Source organism: Henckelia pumila, chromosome 4 (genome assembly GCF_033568475.1).
Source record: "Henckelia pumila isolate YLH828 chromosome 4, ASM3356847v2, whole genome shotgun sequence".
NCBI lineage: Eukaryota > Viridiplantae > Streptophyta > Magnoliopsida > Lamiales > Gesneriaceae > Henckelia > Henckelia pumila.
Window position 1 is genome coordinate 216,807,774 of NC_133123.1, and position 15,442 is coordinate 216,823,215.

Here is a 15,442-nt window from a genome sequence, read left to right on the forward strand (position 1 = left end):
GAGAACTTTTGAGAAAATTAGCCTACAGGTGGATTGAATCTTGGAAAAAAAAAATCGGAGGCCGATTATATTACATATTATTGTTTTGCTCGGGACTAGCAAAAGTATAAGTTTGGGGGATTTGATAAGTGAAATTTATGCACTTAATTTATATATGATTTTACGTGGATTTTGTGATTTATCGAGTGGATATTATGTGTATTTGTCGTTGTTTTTGTGAGATACAAGGTTTGGAGAAAAGGTATCGAGAAGAAGCGGAATGATGAAATACGGAGCAACAACTTCAGAAAATTACTGGGAATGTTTGATACAACAAAATCAGATCTACCATTCATAATGAATTTTAGGATGTTTTAGAGTTGCTGTCAAAATTTCAGCCTGATCCGACCGTTAAATTGTCAGATATGATTTTTTTGAAAAATATCGCGCGCTGCAGAAATCATCTACGCGAGAAACAAGAGCAAGCTGTTGGATTTGATGCGCTTCTGCGTGATTTGATGCACCTATGCGTGAATTTGAGAGCATCTGCGTGAAGACAAAGTTTATTTGTTGCAAGATCATTAGATGGGGAAAAGAGAAGGAAAGCTTATGTGCCAAGACCAAGCTTCTACGGGAGAGGAAGAAAAGAAACCATGCGCTTCTGTGAATCAAGTCACGCTTCTGCGCAATCGAGAAGAACTGAAGGTGATTGGTTAACTCGTGACCGGAAACGCAGCGGAAATATTAAAATTTTTAACAAAAGATATCCGATCACTTGTGTAGCATTCAAAATCAAACAATCATAGGGTGTTTAGAAGTTTAACCTATCAATCTCAAATATTGATTTATGGCTCCAACCAAGTTGATAAACAACCAGGCTCTTGAAGTGGTAGGTACTATCTACAAGCTTCCAAGAGCACACCTTACTCAAAATAGATTCAACACTTCAAGCCTTCGAATTAGGTCCACGACTAGACGATCTAGATCCGCTCTAAATATGCACTAGAATATTTAGAGAATTTTGCATTGAGATTTTCCTTTTTATTCTTCCTCAAAAAAATTGAAAGAAAACTTGGAGAATTTTATTCAAAGTGTTCAGCCACTTCTCACCATTTGGAATGGAATATGTGTATATATTATTCATAATAATATATTAATGGTCAAGGATTAATGGATACAATTAAACCATACATGGAAAAGTACAAGACTTGCATGAAAAATTGCATCCAATCTTACAACCCTTCAAATTCCATCACACATATATATAACATGAATATATATATATTTCGAAAAAATATATATACATGTTTTTGAACTTATTTAATTAAACATTAAACTTAATTCCAATTAAGTTTAAATTATTAATTAAATATAAATTGAACTCATTCAAGTCCACTAGTATATAATTATTCAACACTATATTAATTTGAGTTCTATAAGACTCAATAGTGTTTAATAATTCAACACTTGAATTAATTTAATTATTTGTACATTACAAAGACTACTAGTGTAAAATTAATTCAACACTTGAATTAATTAATTAAGTTCAAAATAATGGTTTAGAAAATCAACATTTTCACAAACTAATTATTTTAAGTCAACTTTTAATCTTGGAACACATTCACAAATTAAAAGTTAATTTTCCATTCATTCTTCAATTTAGAAGTCAAACTTCTAATTTATTTTACTTATAAACTCTTTTATAAGTTATTCAACACATTGAACTAATTTTAATCTCAACGAGATCTAGAAAGCTAGTACTAGTGTGACCCTCAATGGTTCACTGATACAACTAGCAGTGGGTTCACATCTCCATGTGATTCAGAATCAACAAGTACCTTATGTGAGCATACCCCATATAGCTCCATTCTTATTGATCAACTCATTGATAATAAGAATGTCAGAAAACTCAAGTCTGATAGTACCCAACCAGTCATGTTAAACGTCTAGCAGCATCGCTTACGTGACTCCCTAGGTATCAAATGATAGTGTCTGCAAGAACCAATCAATTATGGTTAGCGTACAGTAAGGTCCCTTCAACTCATATATCCCGATCGATTCGACAACCATTGGTTTATCGAGAGTTGTCATTGAATCGATAAATATATGTCATCGAAGGTGTAATTCAAGAAACCACTTTCTTAATTACCACCTACTCTGATAAGAGATTTCAAGCTACGTATGCATGAGATCACATAGGATATCCATACCCGTAGGTATGTGGTGAATCCCCGACTACAATGCATCGACTCCTATATGTTTCGTCACAACACCCAACATTGCCACCTGACACTAGTAGAATTATCGCTTTTTACTTCGCCATTTTTTACTTCGCCAATTAATAATTACGAAGTAAAATGTGACAATCAACTTCGCTAATAATACGGACGAAGTAAAAACGCACCTTCTACTTTGGTACTTAAAAAACCCGGGCTTCACTAATAATTTTGGATAGTATTTTACTTCATCATATTATAATTGATGAAGTAAAAATTAAAAAATTAAAATTTTTAATTATAATTGATGAAGTAAAAGGATGAACCGGATTAAATATTGACTCAATGACTTTTCTTTCTAACTTTTTCAATACTTGGTAAAATATACATCACAAAACACGATCCCCTTTCTTCTTCATTGCGGGAAAAGAAACCCTGCTCGGCGATCCTTTTCTTCTTCAGCCGCCCACCATCAACCACCGTCGGGAACCGACGCCAACGCCCTATTTCGAAAGCAAAAGGTCTGAATCTCTCTATTTTGGTTTCAATTTAGGGTTTACATGTTTTGAAAGATGTTTTCTTTATTTTTTTTACATGAATACGAGATGCCCTTTTTTTGAACATAAACTCAGGTTTTCCTTTTTTCTTTGCGTTTTACTTGTTTTTCGATCCAGAAAATTACAAATATATGCCAATGTTTCCTTTTTTTTTTTTTAAACGTGTGGGTTTCTCTGTTGATTTGAGTTTTAAATATTCTTCTTGTTGGGATATTTGGTCTGTCAAGCAGCAACCAAGCTAATTCGGCACCGACAAATAATACGTAAGCAACAATGTTGCCTGCTACTCCGGCTTTGTAAAGTTCTGAAATTTTTTTTAAAAAAAAAAAGTTAGCCTCTCTATTCTGGCCTGTTATTTAAATAGTTAAGGCTATTATGAAGGTATTGTTCTGAATTTTTTTTAAAAAAAAGTTAGCCTCTCAAATCTGGCCTGTTATTTTAAATAATTAGGGCTATTATGAAAGTATTTGGTCCTCCAATTTATTAAATTCTGGATTAAGTTTGATGAATTGATTTCTTCTACATTTTAGCCTCTTTTTTTTTCACTCGATCTCAATATTTGTCCCATAAATCAATATTAAAATTAATTATCATTGTGATAGAAAAAGGGCAGGGCAGAAAGCACAAATTAAAACAAGCCAATTTTTTATAGTAACGATTAAATTTAAGTAATTATAAAATATTTATTTTAATCCCACAAACTAATTGATAAAAGAGAAGACATATTGCATGCACACTAACGAGTAAAATTAACCAGATTAAATAGTAATCATGTGTATAGGTATTATAAAATTATTTTGGATTTTATTAGAGTTATTTATGTTGACTATGTTATATGAAATTAAAACTTACAAGTTTAACTTAACAATATTTTTTTCATGGTTATTTGTCTTGTGACCGATGGGTCAGATGCATATATGTGGTTAAAAATAATACTATTGATTAAAAAAGTAATTATTTTTAATCGATTAAGTCAATTATAAGATCTGTTTCATAAAATGTAAAATTAGTATGTATTTATGGGTTTATAAAGTTGTGTATTATGTAACCTACTGTGTCAATAAAAATGTACAAAATTAGTTTATTTCACAGTTTCATAAAATTTTATTGAATTTGTTGGTACTGTAGCTTGAAAAAAACATAATTAAAGTAACTGAACTTGAAAATTCTATTATTTTACAGTTTCACATCAATGTACCTAGAAAACAAGAAAACCCTTTCAGTTGCTAGAAATCTTTGCAAATTTGTTGAAATAAATTTAGCTGGTATACAATATATATAGCTGAACTTGAAAGTAGCATCCTAGCTCTACTCGCTCGCACCTAAATCTAACAAATCTGAACATGGATTCTTGCACTACTCATTCGACAAGTTCTTTGATGGAATCTGATTTTTACTTTCTGGAATTTTCTGCAGTGGAGCACTAAGTGCTTAAGAGAGAAGTTAAAAGACTACAAAACTTGTATAAGCAGCAAACTTCACTGCCGCAACAACAACAGGTATTTTTCAGTATTTGTTCTGTTTCGGTGGAGTTTTAATGTGCTTTGAAATTAAACCTGATCGCATATTTTCTCCGTGTGCTTTTAATATTTTGATTATATGATGATTCATTGTTCGCGTCAGGAATTTCGTTTCTTATGCCTGTAAAAAACATAATTTGTATATATTATTTGCTACTTTTTTATGTAGCGACTTAAATGATTGGAGAGTCGTAGTAACTAGTGTTTGAAGTGGAAATCATTCATGATTGTCGTGTAATTAAAAAATTTTATTATAACTGATCGTTATTGAATTTTTTTTTAAGGTAAGTTGTTAATTATGGATAAATCTTGGATTCACTCTGATAGAAGGTCGAAACAATATGAGAAGGGTGTGGAACAGTTCATTAACGGTTGTATACGAAATCCTCATATTGACTCGAATTTAATGCATTGTCCTTGTTGCAAATGTAAAAATCTGAAAAAGGGATCGATTACGTCCATTCGAGAGCATCTTTATTGCCATGGTTTTAGTCAGAATTATATGAATTGGATTTGGCATGGCGAGTCTGCTGAAAATGATAGAGTAAATTTAAGCACCAACCAGGAGCCAATTGGTGATAATCATGACGACTTTGAAACCGCTAATATGTGTGAGGCAGCATATGATAATTATACAGAAAATCTAGAAGCGTTTATGAAATTTTTAGAGGAAGCAGAGAAACCTTTGTACAATGGATGTAAACGTTATACAAAGTTGAGTGCACTTGTGAAACTATACAATACCAAAGCAAGGCATGGGATGAGTGATGCTCTATTTTCAGATCTACTAACTGATTTTGGGGATATGCTGCCAGATAATCACAATCTACCATCCTCAACGTACGATGCAAAAAAGACGTTGAGTTGTTTGTCGTTGAGTCATGAAAAGATCCATGCATGTTCCAATGATTGCATTCTTTATAGGAAACAATATAAAGACTGTGTAGCTTGGCCTAAATGTGGCTTGTCGCGTTGGAAGTTAAACAAGAAGAACATTGAGAAGAAAGGTATTCTTGCCAACGTGATGTGGTATTTCCCTCCCATACCAAGATTTAAGCGCATGTTCAAATCTTTAGAGACATCAAAAAATTTAACTTGGCATGTAGAAACCACAAGAGTTGCTGGTCAGTTACGTCATCCATCTGATTCCCCATCTTGGAGGTTGGTGGATCATATGTGGCCCGACTTTGAAAGTGAACCAAGAAATCTTTGCCTAGCACTTGCAGCTGATGGCATTAATCCTCATAGCAATCTTAGTAGTCGGTATAGCTGCTGGCCAATCATGTTGACCACCTATAATCTTCCTCCAAGCATGTGTATGAAGAGGAAATTCATCATGCTATCTATGCTCATTTCAGGGCCTAAACAACCAGGAAACGATATAGATGTCTACCTCAAGGTGCTAGTTGAAGATTTGAAACAATTGTGGGAAGGAGTTGATGGCGTTTATGATGCTTATCGAAGACAGTTTTTCACCCTTAAAGCAGTTTTATTATGGACCATTAATGACTTTCCTGCCTATGGTAACCTTAGTGGCTGCACTACACATGGTTATTATGCATGTCCAGTATGCGGAGAAGATACTTGTGCAAAACATTTGGTAAATGGAAAGAAAATGTCATTTGTTGGTCATAGACGTTTCCTACCAATGTTTCATCCCTATCGAAGGCAAACAAAGGAATTCAATGGCATGGAAGAACATGGAGAAAAATCTACACCATTATCTGGGGTTGCCTTGTTTGACAAGCTTGCGGACATAAGATGTGAGTTTGGAAAGAAGATCAGTGTGAAATGTAAAAAGAGAAATAATGCAAAGGAGAGTAATGTGAAAGACAGTAAAGAAGAAAAATATTTAGGGGCAACAGATTTCAGAAAATGTTGGAAGAAAAAGTCAATTTTTTTCAATCTTCCTTATTGGAAACACCTTCATGTTAGGCATTGTCTCGATATGATGCACATAGATAAAAATGTCTTTGAATCCCTCATTAATACTTTGATGAATGTTAAAGGAAAATCTAAGGACAATCTGGCAGCTAGGTTGGACATGCTTCAAATGGGAGTTAGGCCTGAATTGGCACCTAAATTCGGAGAAAAAAGAACATATATTCCTCCTGCTGCATGCTCATTTACAAAAAAAGAGAAGTTACAAGTGTGCCAATCGTTAATGGATATAAAAGTTCCAGAAGGTTACTCATCGAACACGAAGAATCTTGTGAGCTTGCCTGAGCTGAAGTTGACTGGCTTGAAATCCCATGATTGTCATGTTCTAATGCAACATCTTCTACCAATTCTCATTCGTGATGCGTTGCCAAAACATGTTAGATATGCCATCATAAGATTATGTTTTTTCTTCAAAGATATTTGTTGCAAGGTTATAGATGTATCCAAGTTAGATAAGCTGCAATCTGACTTGGTTGTTACGCTCTGCTTATTGGAGCAGTATTTTCCCCCATCTTTCTTCGACATTATGCTGCACTTAACAGTCCACCTTGTTCGAGAAGTTCGATTATGTGGACCTGTCTGCTTTCGGTGGATGTATCCATTCGAAAGATGCATGAAGGTGTTTAAGAATTATGTTGGCAGTCGAAAACATCCTGAAGGTTGCATTGTTAAGAGATATTCAGCGGAAGAAGCAATTGAGTTTTGTTCTGAATACCTCGACGGACTTGATCCTGTTGGCATCCCTCAATCAAACCGAGACCCCAAATCCAATGTTCCTGGATTCTTAGCATGCAAAACACCAATTGTAGTGCCATTAAGTGATATGCAACAAGCACATTTGACTGTTCTGGAAAATACGAAAGAAGTATCTCCCTACATAATGTAAGTTCAACTCGTTAATAAATTATTCTGCACTTCTGTCAAAATCTATTGTCTAAAAAATATTATACATAAATATTTCCATAGCGAACATAAAACCTTTCTGAAGTCCATGTTTCCGAAAAAAGAGAAATATGAAAGATGGATACAAGATGCTCACAATAAGAAGTTTATTGACTGGTTTCGTGCAAAGGTTAGTTGAATGCAAAAATATTTATTAAAGTATTTGCGGTGAGCATGTTGTATTTAGTATTATAATTATTTTTTTAAAATTGAATACATGTTAGGTGGCTGCTGAAATAGACAGCTGCAATGGTGGAACGACATCGACATTGACATGGCTAGCTCATGGACCACGTGCGCAAGTCATTAAGTACGGTAGTTACGTGATAAATGGCAACTTATACCAAACAAAGGAGCGGGATGATGAGAGAGTTTGTCAAAACAGTGGGGTTTCTCTAGTTGCCAGCACCATGCTTGTCTGTAGTGCCAAAGATAAAAATCCCTTGATTGCTGATGTGTCTTTCTATGGAATAATTGAAGAAATATGGGAATTAGACTATCATCAATTTCAAGTTCCTCTTTTCAAGTGCGCTTGGGTCGCGAATGATAAAGGAGTAATAAACAATGATGATTGTGGCTTCACTTTGGTCAACATGAACAAAAGAGGGCACCAGAATGATGAATTTGTCCTTGCAAGTCAAGTGAATCAAGTTTTTTATATTGATGACCCATCAAAAAAGGGATGTTCAATTGTGCTCCCAGTGCCAAATAGGTGTTATGAGGGGGAGGACTATGGTTGGAACTGTATTCCTGATTCTCGACCAATTGACGATGTTGATACTCATGATATACCTGTTCATGAAAGATACTTTAGAGCGGATAACGAGGGTGTCTGGGAAACGAACAAGAAAAAATGATGTTTAATACTTTATGTCATGTTTTGTTATGGATAAGCAAAAACACTTTATGGGCTTTAAAAATATATGTTATGAACTTTTATTAGTATTATTATTATTATTATTATTGTTATTATTTATTTATTTTGTCTTATTGTTATTATTTGTGTCTTTTGACTTCTTGTTATTATTTATGCCATATTTATGTTATCATTATTATTTAACGTTGGTTTCCAAAAAATTTATGCAGTGTTAAACATATATAATGATGCAAAGAAAACAGAAAAAAAAAGTTGCAGTGGAAGAGCTTCAAGAAGAACATGTTGATGATAGTCATGGAGATGAAGAGGAACTTGGACTTACTGATGGAGAAGAGCATCATGTAAATGTTCAAAAGAAGCGAGGTCCTACATTGATGGCTAAAGTAAGTGCAGCTGCAAGATGGGGAAAAAAAAGCGAAGATCGATTATGATGATATGGGGCGGCCAACATACAATGCAAATGGGAGGGCACTACAATCATACATTGGATCCATTGCTAGATCCATGGTGCCAATCAATATAAAGTCGTGGCCTGATGTTCCAGAAAACATTAAACAAAATGTGTGGGAAGAGATCTCGGTGAGTACAAGATTTAAATCTTGATTGATTATCCATACGCTGACTTTAGTTGTTTGCCTTTTATAATTGGACCAGAACTCTTCTTTTTCTCCTTACCTTTTTTCCTCTGTTATTTCTCATTTTGTTAAGAACAATTTAATCAGATAACTTAAGGCAAATATGAAAATTAATGGCATCCATTCATTATACTCAGTCATTCCTACACTTTGAAAGTTATGCGTCATAAAATTCTTACTGTAATCTTAGGCATTATACAATTCTTGCTGTAATCTTAGGCATTATATGTGTATGCATCTACTTTATCATTTACCATTGACAAATGTAGCATCTTTTTTAGTCTTATGTAGAATATTATTTCAGTGGCTGAATGATTATTTCTGGAACTTCTTTATACCTAAAATAATGGTAGAGTAACATGTTTTTTATGATTAGATCCAGCTAACCAATTCTGGAAAATAATATAACTTTAAATTGTTTCAACCTTAATTAACTTTTTTATGAACATTTTTTATTTTATTGTATAGTTTCACCTAATGGGATATATCATATGAAATAAAACCAATATTTTCTATTGCAGAATGTCTTCGAACTAGCGCCACAAAGTCAGTCTACTGTGATGAGTTCAGCAGCTCAAAAATGGCAAGATTTCAAAAACAAATTGACTAGTAGATTTGTTTGGCCCAACAGAGATAATCCTGAAAAGTTGATTTCTCCACCAAGTCAGTATCAACTCCCAATAGCAGATTGGAAGGAATTTGTGGATGCGAGACTAGATCCATCATGGGAGGTACTTTGATGAGAATTTTCATGTTTCTTTTAAGAATTATTAATTTTCATACTTAAACTAAAGAACAAAATGATGTAGGTTACTCACGAGAAGCAAAAACAACGAACCATGCACTGTAGATATCACCACAGAATGTCTCGAAAGGGTTACATCGGCTTGGAGTCTGAACTGGTAAGCTATGCATCATTCTATTTTTTTCATTTTTAGAAAGTACTTCATGTTCGTAAGATGATAATTTTTGAATTTTAGAGGGAAAAAAACATAATTGCTGAAGAAGAAGAAGTTGATAGATCGGTTCTTCGTGAAGACAAATCTGGAAATATTACGAGTCCGGAGACATCAGAATTCACTGGAAAAATTGTAAATGTTTAGTTTTATCAATCACTATATTTCCTAGATATATAAATTTTTTGGATTGATTTGTTATGTCTCTATCTGTAGGATGACTTATTGGAGAAGAAGGCGAAAGGAGAGTTCAAGGTTTCTAGAATGAATGATGTGTTAACCACTGCCTTAGGAAGCCAGGAACACCATGGAAGGGTTCGAGGTGTGGGAGGATTTGTAAAACCTCAAGTTTTTTTTAAGACTCCAAGAAAAAAGAGGGAATCAGTCCCGAAAACTACGGTCGGAAACTTCAATGAACAATTGGAGGAAACTAAAACTTTGAAGGCTGAATTGGAGAAATTGAAGGCTCAACTTGCTAGTGTTTTTCAAATCATCAATGATCGAACTTCTGAGATTGTAGTATCAAACAATTCCTCAGAAATTCAGTGCCCAAAGCAAAAGCAATTGAAGGATCTGGACCCAAAGATGTCAAAGGAATTGGAAGATTTTTATGAATGCGGCCCTCCTGAAATGAAGGTTCAATATTCTTATGTTTCACGGTAAATTTGATTTTTTTATCACATTTACATATGTATATATAATAATTTATTTTTCTTAAAGGGTAAAAAATGCCACCTTGCCATCAAAAAACATGAAAATGTGGTGGCGTATGGCACAATAATATCAGATGGGGGCCCAAATGTCATGATTCACAATGTTCCACTTGGAGAAGAGAACTTCAAGGTGTCTGTTGATGTTGTGTTAGATGAAGCAGCAAAGCTTCCAATCCCAATTAAGTCTGGACCAACAATCGTCAGTGATGCAATTGGAGCCATTGTTGGCTGGCCTAAAGAGTTAGTAATTTTTCCAAAGACAAAGGTATTGTGACCAAGTATACTGATTTTTAATTATGAAAATTGGGAGAGTAGATAATTTTATTGTCTTTGTCTTGATTTGTATATTTATTGGTTTTATAAGTAATATTCTCTTGAATAATACACTTGCACTCTACATGTGTAGATCAAATGATTTTATTGCCTTTGTCATCTGTTCATTAATATGGATAGTGTCCGGTTTTATGGGCATAGGTATTTCGAGTTGAAGATTTTGTTCACTTTCATCTTCTTTTTTGCTTGTGCATTATGATTTCTTTTAAGCGCATGCCTTGGCCATGACATACAAAAGTTGTTTGCTGATCTGTAGAAGGAGAGAAATCAACCATTTTCTATTTTGGATGTTGCTGGCCAGCGTGAGAAGTTCAAGGACGTTGAAAAAACATTACCCATGGCATGCAAGTTTATATACTCGTATGTTGTTAGGTTGATGGATGAAATTGACAGCATCTACGTGAAGTTTGATGATGCTATGTTTGGACGTGCTCAAGGCGTACGGTTGCTGAGACAAGATATCATACCATTTATGGAGATGAAAGAGATAGGTTCCAGACATATTTTGGTTTATATGGGGTATGTTGTGTTTAACTTACAATGTTTGCATATTTAATATTTTATTTGGAACTTGTCCACTATTGGATAGATTTCTCACCGAAGTTTGTAATCTTGATTGTAGTCACCTGTACAAATATTTGAAGGAAGCAGAACGGGCTGATAGTATTTCATTTGTGGATCCTGGACACATACCTACATGCCCAATTGACAGCGATGGCAGTCGCTTATCTCAACATATTGCTAACCAGTTGGAAGCAGTGTGTAGAGACAGCATATGCCTCATCCCATACAACACTGGGTATGATTTTACTTAATTAAAAATTCATACTGTATACTAGTCAATGTCATATTTTTTTTTTCATTTTGGCAGGTATCATTGGATCTTGACTATCGTCAATGAAGATAAAAATATGATCTATTTGTTGGACTCTACTACTAATAGATGCCGAGACGAAGCATGGAAAAAGATAGTGACAAAGTAGGTAGTAGATTATGTTGACGAATCAATTCACTTATACATATGAAAAAAAATAACTTTTGACTTTTTCAAATGTAGTGGGGTGAAGATGTACAATGCCTCGAGAGGTATTCCTAGAGGGCCAGTTTTTAAACAATTGACGGTATGTGTTATGCTTACATATGAAGACATGAATGTGATTGTTGCAATATTTTGACGGTGTTACAGTATTGTACTATAGGGACTAGGGATGGTGTTTTAGTGTTATATTATATTTGAGAGCTTTACTCATTTGTTCTTACCTATTTCAGTTTTTTTGTGTTCAAAACTTATTGTTTGGATTGTGATTGTTGCAATATTTTTTTATTTCATGTAGGGTAATATAAAACAAAGTAGTTCTGTTGAATGCGGATTTTGTGTGATGAAGTACATGAAAGATATTGTTGAATCTGAAAATCTACAGTTGGAGAAGATGGTGAGTTTCCTTTTCATTTTATGATTTGGTTTATGTGAAAATCTGTTTCCATCCTTCTTTGCTGCTTAGTTGCTCAGAAATGAATCAGAAGTTGACATTTTTGGTAGAGGCTTCTGTTTTGAAGTTGGCATTTTTGGCATCCTTCTTTCCAAACTTTTTGTCTTGGCACTGTTAAGGGTGAGAGTGCTTTATAATTATTTCTTAATCAAATTTTTGTTAGAGATATTGACATATTGTACTTGCTCGCTGAGTCGCTGGTTTATATCATATTTTCTCGTACGAACAAGGGCATTCTTTCATGCTGATAATTTTTGGAATCAAAACTGTCTGAGATTACTTGCGAATTCTCTATGATGATTGGTGATTAATGTTTTAGTTTGGTTGGGGTCAATGGTATTTCGTGCGACTGCTCCATGGTCTCACTTTTGCGAATGCTCTATGATGATTGGTGATTAATGTTTTAGTTTCGTTGGGGTCAATGGTATTTCGTGCGACTGCTCCATGGTCTCTTTAGCTTTTTGCAGTAATGGACGTTCCTAGTGAACTAACATTTGATTTTGGTAGACAAGCTATGGTTCACTGCATTGTTAACATCAATTGGGTGTCAGTGTTTTCTTTAGCTAGTTAGCTGTTGGACTTATTTGTGGAACATATATATATGTATCCTTGATAGATTGTGTTTTCAATTTTGTAATGTTTTAATTTAATCAGTTATTGCAATGACGATCTTTGATCAGTACCCGCGTATGTTGTTGTTACCCTTGTGAACCAGCAAATATGTATCCTCGATCTTGAATTTTAATCTGATCTATTTTATTTTTTTACATTTCAGTATTCAGGATCCATCAAGAACCAATATTTTGGTCAAGCTCAATTTGACGAAATTAGAAGTGAATGGAGCAAATTCGTCTACTCCTATGTAGGTTCCTAAATTGGTCATGCACGTTGGGAAAAATATGTGTTTTGTTTTCATGTATTATTGGATATACTACTTGTTATAACACTTTTACTTTTGAAGAAATACTCGTGGATGCATAATTTTTGATTGATAGATGTACTTGTGGATTTACGGATGTTTGTAGTTTTTGGATGGATAATTTATCAATCTATTGAGTACATTTTACGTTTCAGAACTATATATATATATATATATATATATATATTTTTTTTTTTTGATTTAATGGTACATATATTTTTACTTCATCAAACCAATGTAAAAACTGAAGCCATATGTACTTTATTACTTTAGTTAATGAAATTGCTGAAGTAAAGGGCATGCTTCTACTTCGCCAAGTTACATAGCATTTGAAGTTAAATAGATCATTTACTGCATCACTCAATGTAAATACCGAAGTCATATATGTTCTATTACTTCGTCGCTTAATGAAACTGCGGAAGTAAAATACATGCATTTACTTCGTCCCCTAATGAAAATTCCGAAGTAAAAGAACTGCTTTTACTGCCTCAGTCATCCTAAATACCGAAATCATATATATTCTATTACTTCGTCACTTAATGAAACTGCCGAAGTAAAATACATGCATTTACTTCGTCAGTCAATGTAAATATCGAAGTCATAGATATTATATTACTTCATCACATAATGAAAATGATGAAGTAAAAGGCATCCTTTTACTTCGGAACCGGTCCAATCATGAACTGGTTTTGACTCCGTGAACCGACCAAAGACTTCGGTAAATTCATGCCTAAGACTTAGGTTTTTAAGCGAAGTAAAATAGTACCCTATTACTTCACGTGCATCTACTTCGGTAGTTATCTATCTACTACTTCAGTTAATAGCCGAAGTAAAAAGCGAAAATTCTACTAGTGTGATGACACCAGTTGAGTCGGTAAACAAGTCAAAGTGAATCACTAGCATATAGAGTCTCCATGTTGTCCCGGGTCATAAGGACTAATGGTGTACAACCATAAACTAGGACTTCTCCACTCGATAAGTGAGAACCACTTGGAAAATCCTTTAGGGAGGGTTGTTCAGTTCACTCTACAAGAAGCACCTATTTGCATGCTTGGACATCTCCATGTCTCCTACCAATGAAACATGGTACTCACATCGCAAATACTAGTCTCAAGCTCGAGCGGCTTTTATCCTTCTTTATGGCGGCTGAATCGACTAGGAACAGTTTAGAATATACAGTATTCCAAATATGAGTTTCATGATAGTCATCACATGACCATTTCATATTCTTTCTACTATTTGTATATTCAATGGTTTATCTATGCAGCTTGCATGGGTATACAGATAAATATTTGCCAAATTAAATAATGTCAAATATTATTAAAATAAAGATTGTAATACAAGAGTTCTCTCAAGGACCATCGGCCAACACATTGGCTCGACGGACACCTAATCTAAAAATCTCCCACTTGCACTAGAGCCAACTACCCATATTCTTCAAACCCATTGATTCTCGATGCTTTTCGAATAATGGTCCTGGTAAAGGCTTAGTTAATGGATCAGCAACATTATCTGCAGAGGCGACTCTGTCTAACAAGACCTCTCCTCTTTCCACAATCTCCCGGATGATGTGGTATTTTCTCAGTACATGTTTGGATTTCTGATGAGACCTTGGTTCTTTTGCCTGAGCAATGGCACCAGTGTTGTCGCAGTACACCGGGACTGGATCAACTCCATTAGGAATAACGCCCAACTCTTGGACGAAATTCCTAATCCAAACAGCTTCCTTTGCAGCATCTGATGCAGCAATATATTCTGCCTCAGTGGTTGAATCCGCAGTGCTGTTTTGCTTGGAACTCTTCCAACAAACAGCAGTCCCACTCTAGGCTCCAAGCCTATCATCAGCTCTACAATGCAAGTACTCATTCATAATTCATTAACCTCTAAAAGTCTTAACTAAGCTATTGCATACTCCCAAATAATTTTAGGAATCCAAAGCTATACTTGCATTCGTCGTCAGTCCACTGATGGCGACTGATCGTAAGTAAGTTTAGTAAATCAAATACGTTAACAATCCTATATCAAATTGTGTTTATTCGATTTATTACGATATATTCTGATTAGATTTTCGTCACCACGGTTTAAATAATACGGTATCAGGTATATATGCTTCCACTACATTTTAATTGTTCCATATCTTGATGATTCGAAATGATGATTGTAGGTATAGTGTGTCATATGGTCATTCTCCAACATATACAACTAAAATATAGATATTTAAGCAACAATCATCTGGACAATTGACACTAAGAGCCTAATTTAAGATAAGATCAGAAGTTCAAGATCTGTGTAAAATCATATCGAGAAATATAAAAAATAAATACTCATTTAATTACCAAGAACTTTCTAAAAATATACTCAAAA

General features: G+C 34.3%; 1 long non-coding RNA gene across 2 annotated transcripts; it reads left to right on the forward strand.

Moving 5' to 3' along the window:
• The first annotated feature begins 2,580 nt into the window (after positions 1-2,580).
• LOC140867123 (uncharacterized) lies at positions 2,581-13,068 on the forward strand. Of its 2 annotated transcripts, none has more exons than XR_012145048.1 (3): positions 2,581-2,716; positions 4,169-4,251; positions 12,935-13,068. It is a non-coding gene; the product is annotated as an uncharacterized lncRNA (long non-coding RNA). The 2 variants fall into 2 exon arrangements; XR_012145049.1 differs by lacking the exon at positions 12,935-13,068 and adding an exon at positions 4,557-4,672.
• Positions 13,069-15,442: the final 2,374 nt, after the last annotated feature.